Source organism: Uloborus diversus, chromosome 9 (genome assembly GCF_026930045.1).
Source record: "Uloborus diversus isolate 005 chromosome 9, Udiv.v.3.1, whole genome shotgun sequence".
NCBI classification, from domain to species: domain Eukaryota; kingdom Metazoa; phylum Arthropoda; class Arachnida; order Araneae; family Uloboridae; genus Uloborus; species Uloborus diversus.
This window is the reverse complement of record NC_072739.1, coordinates 126,268,652-126,281,238: the sequence shown is the minus strand read 5'-3', so window position 1 is coordinate 126,281,238 and position 12,587 is coordinate 126,268,652.

The window sequence follows — 12,587 nt, the reverse complement described above, 5'->3', positions numbered from 1 at the left end:
TAAGTGATAGCTTGTTACTGGTTTTATTTACCAAAACATCTTTTAAAATCTATAAAATATTACCAAGAGCAATTCAATTCTTGACAGTAATTCTTTGTACGCATCTGTACTGTTATTGAACTCTTATGTTACAATTATGTGAGTTTCTTTAATTTAGGCACGGATATGAAAATAGTCCTCCTGAAGTGTTAAAGGGCAAGATCAAGAAGGGGCACTAAAGGCAACTACTGTGACTTCCCCCCAAGATTACTTAGACCCTTAATGCTCAGAAATATAGGGTGTCGGAAAAGTCCTTGACACATTTTAAAGGTAATTTCAAATTGTTTTTGTTGACATGGGATAACGCAAAAAGGAATGAAAATTACTAAAAGAAGAATTACAAGCATAGCATATACTGACACCCTGGCTGCGAATGCCTTTCCCCCCCCCCCCCCCCTTTTCATTTTTTTTTTTTTTTTTTTTTTTTTTTTTTTTTTTGATGTCGTAAAAACTCTTGAACCTGTGAAGTATTATGGTGCAAACCGCAAATTCATAACACAATTTATTGGTTTTCTATGAATTTTTTTTAATGTGTCCAGGACTTTTTGGACACCCTGTATTTTCAGTAAAAAAATCATAATGTAAAGATACACACACTGCAAACGACTTTTGTTTTCAATTATCAAGGAGATAATGGGCAATTCCCCCCCCCCCCCCGCACACTCTGAGAGTCAAGTTTATATGAATAACAAACTAAACCCTTACGTCCTTACAATTTTCCCCCTTTACAGCTATTTTTTTCTTGTAGATTGCAAAAGAAAATTAACTACTCAACGTGAGATCAAAGAGAGACTGGTGGACTCATGCACACCCTAGCCTGCATCTCCTAAGGGCAGCAAATTCAAGTGTGGTGCCAAAAGGCAGACCCAAACAGAGTTCATGACCCAATAGATGAAACTAAAGAGCTTCAAATTGCCTTTTTAGACCTTTAATTTCGGAACATTTCTTGCAGTGAACCTAAGATCCTCAGGTCCACCCCCTTATGTAATTGTGAAATTTTCTGTGGGAGAAACTTCAAACCTTTCCTTTACATACTGTGGTCCCATCAAATCAGAAACCGGAAGCCACCACGGCTTGTGAATCCCATCCAATCAGGTACCAGGATCACCCAGCGGCTTGAATCTCATCCAATCAGGAACCTTATTCCACCAGCAGCTTGAGAATGCCTCCCAATCAGAACCAACAGCCCAGCAGTAGTTTGCTTAAATACCGGAGCCACCGAAGCCAAGAAACAGTCTCACCAAACTCAAACCACTGATGATGGCTGCAGGAAAGCAAGCCGAAACGTCTGGAATTTCTACTCCAATTAGACCACGGCCAATAAGCCCGGAAATGTTATCTCCCCATATTGACGCTGGCCGTGAAAGCCTTAAACAGTATCTAGTTAAGTGTTTTTGGCAACATTTATGGTTGCTCACAAGGTTGCTGTAAAGTTTCAAATTTTGGAAGATTAACAGGACAAAACACAAAGAAGTTACACTAATAAGAGCTTCAATGCAAAAGAAATCTCTAAGTTTATGTTCGCACTACACAAATTTTACCCATATTCGTTTCAGCTGTTAAAAACAGTTTTAACAACAAGAAGACTAGTGTACACATCCAATGAAATCGCGAGAATCCATATATTATATGCTGCTTGAAGTACATATTAAATCATTTATCACCAGTAATTTGAGTTATTGGCAGCCCCGTTCTCAGGAAACAATGGATCAAAATACAGAAAATCAGCAAATCATTCAAAATTACTATTAAAAATTAGTATTTACCCAATCCAATCGCTTTTTTTTTAAATTTCCGAGGAATAATTATACAAAAAGCATTTTTTTAGACGAAGCTTTTGAAAATCTTGTTGGCTATAATGATTAAGATTTTTTGAGACTTGATCAGAGTGAAAAATTGTAATTTTGCCTATTTTATCATTTTTTTCCATGAAAAAAAAATCAATAAAGAACTAAACCAAGACTGAAACTGAAATTCTTTCTACGAAAATTTCTCGTCATTCCCCTCTTGCAAATTTTCAGAAATAAAAGTTTTTAAAACACAGTTTTAGACTATGGAGAAACGTTGGGAGTAGGGATTGCAATACCAGACCAAAAATTCAATAGCGGTATTCGGTATTTTTAAAACGTGATACCTTAATACTGGTATTTGAAATTTTTCAAAAAATGTTTGAAAACATTTTGTTTTGTTGCTACATTTCATAATTTTGTACAAAAATTGTATTATTTATGAGAGCGTAATGTGAACAAATGTAAAATGAAGGAACAAATGTCATAATAAAAAATCAATAATAGTGAAAAACACAATGCATATGCCATATTGAATTGTCTCTAAACCTACAACTCATTTAGTGCTCAACTTTCCTACAGTTTTAAAAGTATTCTTTCTTATTTCACGCAGGTTGGTGATATTGTTAGCAATGCACGATACACTCCTTCTAATTGTCAAGAAGTCTTTCATATTCAAATAATTCGGTCTCTTGGGTGTTATTTTTGAAAAAAATCCTTTTGTGTGTGTATTGTGTGCATTATTAATTTTTTTTTTTTAGATTTATAGCTAGTCGTAATTTTTTTTCGAGCAACGATACTTTTCAAAAGATTAAAATCGTTTTCTCTTGGGGCAGAAGAGGTTTGTGCTTGATTTTTTTGTTATCCCTTTGGTTTTTTAATTTACGATAAACGACTAAATTTAATCTTGTTAGTTTATATTATTCGTTTTTGTTTTCTTTTTAAAATTATTTACTATTACAATTATGTAAATATCTGAAAATATGTTTCAAATGATTATGCTTAACCTCAATACAAATTTTCAAGGCACTATATAATTTCTAAATATTATCTTGCCAAGCACAAATCAAGACATGACAACAAACCAATACAGATGACAACAATTACCATTTGTTTTACTAACAACAGAAGTTTTTTTTTTTTTCCTGAAATTCAGTACAATTGAGACAAATAAAGGTTATCATAAAGTTTTTCTGCAATTTATAGTTGGAAAAAATTATTCGTAGAACATTCGAAATTACACTCGAAATTAACTTTCACAAAAAGGAAAATGAGTGATTGGGGAAACAAAAAAATATGTACAAAAATGCGATTCATCTCGCCATCTAGCAATGAAAACATCATTTTGCAATCTTTCTGCTACTGTTACTTAATTGTATTTTATAAAATCGTGATTTTGAAGCCAAGTTTGTATATCAATAGATTGATTTTGGTTCTGTATCATGGAAAAAGAAATGTACATTTAAAATATAAGTACATATTTCATAAGTTAAACGAAAACTCTTTATAATTAAAACTATTTATTTTCAGTTAATACCGAAAATATCGGTATTCGGTATACTGGCATTGCAATCACTATAAGTTGGGAGAATGGGCATTCTTCAAAAAAAATTTTGATGTAGAACTCTTGAAACAAGGTTATGGGCTAGTTTTAGGGGCTTGAAGTGAAGAAGGACGCTGTAGTGTATCTCCTCTAGAAAAATTTTAAATTGAAGTCCTAAAGAAGCAATTTTAGACCATCTCTGATGACAGTAGTACATCAGGCGGTTCTCTTTTGGAACTTTTTGATGTTGAACTCTTAAAAATGCAATTCTAGGCTATCTTTAATGTTTATTTAGGTTAGGACATGGGTAAGGTTTAGGTTATCTCTCTGAAATCTTCGGACATAGAACTCTATAATACACAATTGTATTTAAAAACGCAAGGACAGGTTACCTGCAAAAAATTATTGGAAATTGAGGTCCCACAGGGTTTGTACGGGTCATGGAATCCTGGAAAGTCATGAAAAAAAAAATTAACAAATTTCAGACCTGGAAAAGTCATGGAAAATTAATATTTTTATTAAAAGTCATGGAAATTTATTTTAAGTAATTGAAAAATGTCTTGGGCAGTAAGAAAGTAACAATAGCTAAAAGAACGCTAGAAATATTTGAATGATTTATTAATATTGCATATAAATTTTGTCACTTCCCCCTTAAAAAGTGTAATTCAATTGCATCCAAGTTTGTTTCAACTACTTGGTAAAAAAATCATTATTCAATTTACCAGAGTTTGTCTTAATATGTTGAAGGCTTTAGAAAATGAAGACTTTAGTCAGGCAATAGAACATAGATGTAGGGGAATTCTAATATACTCTAAAACAGTGGTGCCGAACATACAGCTCGCAAAACTGATCCTTGTGACCAGCTGAAATATCTGGTTTAGAAAAATGAATTTACTGAAAAACGTGGCTTTACTTTAATGAACACATATACTGTCAAGTTACATGGGTGATTAGATGCACTAATGACACCAAAAGATAATGTTTTTATGAAGTAAATTTATTATTGGAAACTTAGTAATGACTCATTCAATTTTTCCTATTTATTACTATTCGGCCCTATTTATTGAATATTTATTAGATATTTAAACATCAGTTGTATTGCATTCACTATATTTTTATTTTTCTTGAATTTATATGATAAAGACAAATACGAATAATTTATTAGTATCTGCAGTCTGCACTGATATTTTTTCAGTCACTAGTAAGTGCTTCAATGAGGCAGTGGCTCACGTAACAGTTTTTCTAATGCCCATTTCCAAAAATGTTGTTAAGTTTTACTTTAAATAGTACTATTCTCTTCGTATAACAAGGTCATGAAAAATTTTATGAAATCATGAAAAAGTCATGGAATTTTTTTATCCAAATTGAGTATGAACCCTGGTCCCAAATACACCTTTGTAAATATGTTTGGCCACGTCAGAGGAGAAAGAACGACGGTTTGAGCAAGGTGGAAAAAGTAGGAACATTTCCGCCAGAAATTTTCGAAGCCCTAAAAATGCAATTGTTAGTCTAAAAATCTTTGTTTGAATTGAAGAGGGGCGTGGGGTACAGGGGCTCTCTCCTAGCAAATTTCCGAAATCAAAGTCCTAACAATGCAGTTTTAAGCTCTCTTTACTCTCGTCATCAGAATAATGACCACAACGATATATACTTAATCATTACGATCACGGCGACATCATGGTAATGACTCTTTTAGATATTTGGATCTGTGCTTTCTCACCGCTCTTGAATTTTCCGTTCCCTCAGGAATGCCACTCATGGTATGGGCCTGACTTGCCCCCACCCCCCAATTCAACAAGTTTTAAAGTGCTAATCAACCAGTGTAAAGTTATTGCTTCTTAGTAATTATTTCCCCAAAGTCTTAATATAATTTTTCAACAAGTAGAAACTTTTTATTAAGTTGTGTGATTGTTTTAAATTTTACTTACGTTTTTAACAAAATTTCATTCTGATCTTTGATTTCTTACTGAAATTAAGTTTATGAATATGTTTAATAACAATATTATTTTGCTTAAAGTTTTTGACTTTATATTCTGCTTCATATTTCAATTTGTGCTTCTGCTTTCAATTCTTAGGGGTTCATTTCTCTTGATATTTTATACCTGAGGTCAAACTTCAGAAATGTATGATTTTTTTTATATGTAAGTAATAATTTCAGATTAAAAAATCACCTCATTTTAGAAAATGTTAGGCAACAAAACTGTTTGCTGACAGGTGTTAGTAACTAAAACAACTTATAAAAATAAACAAACATGCAGAAAGTTTCATAAATAATTAAACCAGCTGGTTGGCAATGGCAATTACGTAGAGTTAAACATGAAATCGAACCATTTGGTTGTCTATTAATTATGAGGAGAGTCAATAAAAAGAAAAAACCCGGAGTCTTGAATCCTAATGTTGTTTAGCAACTCTGACTCATTTTGTCCAAAATTAGTGTGACTATTAAGTCTGACTTCGACTCGTAGCTCTGGCTTGAAGTTCCCCCATGGCGCCACTAGGCTACATGCAGTTTCAAAGTGGATTCAAACCAGAGGTGGATCTAGAGAGTGCCATGGCCCCTCCCAAAACCTTGTGAGTATAGGAACGTTTTTAAGAAGAAAATATTATGAGAAAATGAAAAAAAAAATAACAAGTGAGTTTTACTTTAAAAGAAATTTTGGTTTTAATTGGGAGAGAAATTACCCCCCTCTTCCCAAAACAATTTTACTTCAAAATTTTGCTCCATCGTTTACATCATTTCTTGATGCCAACTTTAGAAACTTTGACGATCTGTAACTGCCGCTGTCCTCTAAGTACACCTATTGCTCACGAGGATAAAGAGAGCCTACATTTGTGTTTTATGACTTTAATTTCGAAACGTTTCTAGAGGGGAACCCCTTATTCCCATACTCCTCCACAAACGCCACAATAGTAACTATAAAAAAAATGATGTTTTTTTTTTCAAAGCAAATTGATTACACGTAAAAAATTTTTCGGTATTAACCTTATCTTAAATTTTAAAAATTCATCCTATTTCTGTTGTTATTTTTAAGTTCAAACTTGGAATAAAAACTTAGAGTTAGGGGCGGTGGTTTTTCGAAAAAATCAATGATCCAGCACTGTTTAAGAGGTGACCATTGAAATAAACATCGAAAAAATGTTTGTTAAAAAAATTTCAAATGGCTCCTTGCAAAATTATGGGCTAGATCCGTCACTGATTCAAACCATTATATATTTTTGTATTGGAAAGGGTTCAAAGAGGGGTAACTAGATCAGTAAGGGGACTTTCAGATTTAGATTATGATACCAGACTTAATAGGCTTAACATGTATAGCCTGGAGCATAGGAGAGTTAGAGGGGACATGATTCAGTTATTTAAATATATCAAAATGAAAGGTGTAAATGGATTAAATTTTTGCGGGGAAAGCAGGACGAGGGGTCATTCTTTTAAGCTATTTAAATCTCAGACTAACTTGGAAATTAGGAAAAACTACTACTTTAGTAGGGTCGTGGGCACTTGGAATAGCTTACCCAGAAGAGGCGGTAATGAGCAAAAGGGGGTGAATAGTTTTAAGAGGGCCATTGATCTTCATTGAGGACTAATTAATTGACTAGGACCAGCCTAGCTGGGCCCAGAGCCTGTTGCTGGTCGTCACATTTGTATTAAGACATGTTGAGAAGATCTTTACCCAACAGCAGCAAAATAGCATGCATGGTTTTGCAATAACCTGAATCTATGAGTATGGAACCTTTTGCCCAATTTTACCAATTTTATCTCTACAGGCGATTTTTTTTCTTTTCATTTTTTTAGTCTACTAAATTATGTTTTCAAAAAAATAGTAACAAAGAGCTATTATTAAGCTTTTTTAAATTGTGAACTAAAAAAGCATTTTATCCACTGTAGTTATGTGTAAGCTTTATGATGTAAGTGTGTGTGAGTAGATGTTTCCTCTGTTAGACATTATTAGGACATTTATTATGCTCAATGGTGAAACATACAAATTCAACAAACGCATTAAAACGCTGTAAGAATTGCCCCGATTCATACCTAACCAAAACAGAACACTTGCAGGATATTTTTGATGATTTTGAAGTCAGATTGTAGCATTGTATTGCTGAAGCAGATTTAAAAGAATTATTTCTTATTGCGCAGTACCATTTATGTGTCCTCCGTATCATTAAGTCATTAAGTACTTTCAACAGCAACCCGGTTTTGAACTGAAACAATTCGTGAGCAAAAGTTCAGAGTCGCAGATAAATATCACATAAGATAACATGTATCGTGACTCCTCATTCATGTGTGTATGAAGGCCAATGCAAATTACTGACTGAATATCCATTTAGAAAACTGGAAGCATTTTAGTGTATAGCTAGGCTCATTTCAGTCAGGGCCGGCTCTAGCAGTTTTGCCGCCTCGAACAAATCTGAAAAGTGCCGCCCTTCCCCACGGTTTAAAAAATAATAATAATAAAATAAATAAATTTAAAAAAAGTTAGAACATTACATGTTTTTATTTTGGCTTTACAAATAGAGTTTGTATCCCTTCTTTTTGGCAATTCTTTCTTTTTAATATGTTCCAAAAATAAAACCTCCCCCCTTTCCTGCATCCCCCTAAAATGGTTATTTTTTTATCTTTTGATATAACAAAGATTTTAAAGAGCGCTAGAAATTCAAAATGTGCTGGTATAGAAAATTCCTAAGCATCAAAGAATCGCTGATCCAAATTTGGCAAAGATCGACGAATACTGTGGATTCGTAAATGGAAACCCCCGGTGGGTGGGGAGGGGGGTTCCGATTGCGAACAAAAACTTCCCTAGTGTGAATTCTTGAGCATCAAAGGACCTCTCTGCCATATTTGGAAAGAATCTGACGTAAACTGTGATTTTGCATCAATAAAATCGTTATTTGGTTAATTAAAATATGTAATAAATTTAACACTATTGTTTTTAACGATACACACATATTTTAATATTGATTTTAAAAATACAATTAATTTCTTTAGCAAATCCAATCCAAAATCCATATTATTAGATAAATTAATTCTTTCATCAATGTCATTATTTCACAAACAATTTAACCGAAAAACGAATACGAAAATTTCTTCTCTTTTTCAAATCCGGTATTTGATAGCGGCTCTTAAACTAAAGTCAAAAAATACCAAACAAAAGATCTGCAATGAACTGCCGACGTAACGTAAAACCGTAAGTATATATGCTCGGATTCTTTTTGAAATAATAATTACGGCTTCAAATACGTTAATGCGTAGAACTTATTTAAAACTTTATTTTCGCGCATGCACCCAGAAGTTTCGTAACTCGTATGTGCCGAAATTAGGAAGTTTCAGTTTCGTTATTACCAACGAAGCGAGATATCCTCAGATCGTTCGTGTGTTATGAAGGGCGTTAATATTTTTGCTCTTAATATCGGAATTAAAGTTATATTCGTTCAGAACTGAAAAAAATGAGTTGCGCTCCCTCTTGTGCGATAAATGTGCGACATAAGTATTCTTATTAGGATTTTTTCGTTTTTCTTTTTTTTAAATAAAAATATTTCTGTTCAGCATTTTTCTTAAACATTTTATTTAGCGCTATATCAATAGTCTATGTTTAATTTGAACTATGAATCGTGTTGATACCTCAATTGGTTAATTTTTTATTGTTGCATTAGGATGCTTTCTTAACCAATACACGTTCACTTTTATGGGCCTACGAGAGGCCATGTCAGCTTTGTGAGAAAGAGAGCGAGGGTCCTTGGAAGGACCCCGCTCTGAATGGTAGTAGTATAAGTTTTGAAAACTTTATAGGGGGAGGGGATCCGGAGACCTAACTGACAAAGGGGCCCACATTTGCCTTCGGTGGTCTTGTGAATGTTTCCTTTTTACTATAATTCAAAATTAAATATCTGTTTGAAGAGTGCAGAAAATATCTTGAAATTTCAAACGCTCACCCATCACACAGAGCTATGAAAGGTTATGCATTTTTAAGTCAGTATTTTAATTTCTTCGTAATTGAGTCCCGTATTTTCTTTTCAAACGATATATCGGACGAATAGAAATCTAAATATCGTTATCGCGGAAGTAGATATATATCGATATATGACGGTATATCGGTATATCGCCCAGAACGCCAAATGATTGTTTGTAAGGGAAGAGCAGAGCTAGGAATATTTTAAATATTTTGAAACACATGCCAAACTGACACTATGTTCGGTATCTCAATTTAGACGCAATTTTAAAAGACATTTTTTTAAACACAATTCACGCTACATTTGGTAGTAACACGAGGGAAAGAATTTGGTTTGCAGACTCTCGCATGGGGGAAATTTTTTAATCCTTAAAAACTCATATGAGACAGTCCCCGGAAAATTTTGTTATTGAAGTTGGAAAAAACGCAATTTTGGGATACATGTTGGCATGTTACAGGAGGTTGTGGTTGCTCTAACTCGGAATTTTTTTTAAGTTATAAGACCTATGCTTGATGACGCTGGAGATTCTCAAATTGGGAGAAGGTTCGGGAGCTCTCAAATTTTTAATAATAATACTTTAAAAAAGCCATTACAAGTTTTCTTTGGGTGAGTTTACGGGAAGGAGGAGTTTTACCTTCTTAAAACACATTCTAAAGTTCTCTTTGGTAAGTTTAGACAAGGAAAAGAGATTTCCCAGGGAACCAGGGAAAACTGTTTGCAATCGAAGTTCAAGAAATATGATTATCTATTTTGTTTGGTACGACGGTATTAAGGAGCGGGTAAGTGGCTGTTGTCCTCCCGTAAATTTTCGAAATCAAAATTCTGAAAATGGAATTTTAAGTTACCGTTAGTGATATTAGGGAGGATAGCAGGGATCGAGGACTCTGACCGCAAAGTTTCCGAAATTAAGGGCCTAAAAACGCAATTTTGAACTCTTTTTGGTTTAGTCAAAGGGGTTAAAACCCTGGGAGGTTTATGAAGTTGAAGACCTCTTTTTATATCACATGTGTCATAAATACAGTGGCTTCTCCTCCAGAAAGTTTAAGGATTTGTAGTCTTGAAAAAGCATTTTTGATGATCTTTGGTAATGTTAGAGGGGGAGGAGGTTTGAGTTTGCCCCCCCCCCCCCCCCCCGTCCATTTTTCGAAACTGCAAATGTGTTATCCCTAATTATGTTAATAAAATAAATTCTGGAACTCGCCAATGAAATTTTTTGAATTGTAGTAGGTGATATCAAGGGGATGAGAGATTTAAGGGCCCAACAAAGAAAATTTTCTTAATTTGTAGTTTTAAAAAAAAATCATTTTAGGCAATTTTTGATAATGTGAAGGGGGAGGGGAGGTTCAGAGGCGCTCCCACGGTTCTTTTTTGAAATTAAATCTTAAGTGCAATTGTTGATTATGACCTATTATGCTGTGCGGCAAGGGGGGGGGGGGGGGGAAGGGGGCTCTTCCCCGAATTTTTTCGAAATTATATAGTTGAAAAAACGTAGTTTTAGAGGGTCTTTGGTAATGTTTGAGGAAAGAGAGATTCGGGGCCAATCCCCGGGAATTTTTTGAAACTGAAATCTTCAAAAGACGATTGTAATACCATCTTTGGTAACGTTAAGGGGACCGGCAATCTTTCCCAAATAAAGCTCCAAAAACGTAATTTTGGTCGACTTTCAATGATGTAAGGGAGAAGAGTGCCGGAGTTCCTTTTCAGAAAATTTTCAAAATTCAAACCATGAAAACTAAGTTCAAAACAATCCTTAATGATGTTAGGGAGAGAAGGGGTATGGAGGCAGGGAGACATTATCACGAAAGGTTTTGAAGTTAACTTTTGAAAAGGCATGTTTTAGGAGATCTTCGGCAACGTTAGTAGAGGAATGATTTGAGGGCCACTTTTTGGTAATTTTGGGGGCGCTCACCCGGGAATTTTTTTGGAATTGAAGCTATAAAAACGAAAGTTTAGACTATCTTTGGTAATAGTGGGGGGGGGGGGGGGGCGAGGACAACTTGAATTTTTCCGAGTTGAAGTCCAAAAAACGAAATTTTTGGCAATTTTTTTATAGGTTGTGAAACTTTGAAAATTTTGGGGGGGGGGAGGGTTGACACCCTGACCGTCTCCCCCCGCTGGCTACGGCCTTGTACCCAAATAAAGCACTTAAAAGAAGCAGTGGAAAATGCCAGGTTTGATTAGATCATGGGGTTCCTAAAGCGGATGCCGTAGGGAGTAGCGAAAGGTTCCGCGAAGTGTGCACGGTATCAATTTTGTGGCACAAGGGTCGCGCAAAAGAATTTTAATTCTTCAAAGGGTGCCACGAATCGGAACAATTTGGAAACCCCTGCATTAGTTTATTTAAATTTTTATCACCAAAAGCATGAATCCTTCATGGCATTTTCCGAATGAACTGAATCAAAACTGTATCATGCTATGCCAACAGGGCTGCAAAGGTTGCATTGAAAAAATGGTTTAGGAAACTGTTTTTGCGCGTGATGGCGTATCTTCCTCTCTTTGAGTCGCAGGAAAGAAATTCTTGCTTGTTTTCAACTGTAAAACAAACCTTTACAAGAAAGTCAAAACTGAGACGTAAGATTCGAAATTTGTTGCCCCACCTTTTATAGTTAATTTATTTATTTTATTTTCCAATTTAGAAACCAAAACTAGAAATGGAAAAAAATTACTGGAATGTCAAAATTTTTAGAACTAAATTATTTGTTTTACTTTGTATATATGTTTACGAATCATTATTACAAACAATAACTTTTAGTTTATGTATTTATTGTTTAGATATTAGGAAACCAATTGTTTTACTTGAACAAGCCATACTTGTTTAATAAAATTAATTACCAAGTGTTTGTGACACCTCATAATATTTCTGGGTAATTAATGTAAGTATAATTCATGTCTAAGTTAGGGAAAGCTATTGTGTACAAAATTCATCAAAATCTTAAGAAACATGTGAGTTGTTTGACTTGCATCAATTTCCATTAATCTGCTTCAATTTTCTCAATACCAGCATTAACAAAATTTCGTACTTTTTTTTTCATTTTTTGCTACCACTAAAAGTTCTATGGCTTTTTTTTTTGCCCCCCCCCCTCCTCCCCCACTTATAGGCCCCAATCGCCGCCACTTACCCTTATAACTATAATATTTGATTGTTGACTAAGAATGAGTAGAGATAAGATATGAATCAGAAAGATAAGAAATGAATGAGAAAGCTAAGTTTAGCGTCATTGCAATCTTTTGTTGCCAGATATCCATAGACAAACCAACTAAAAAGCTATTTCCAA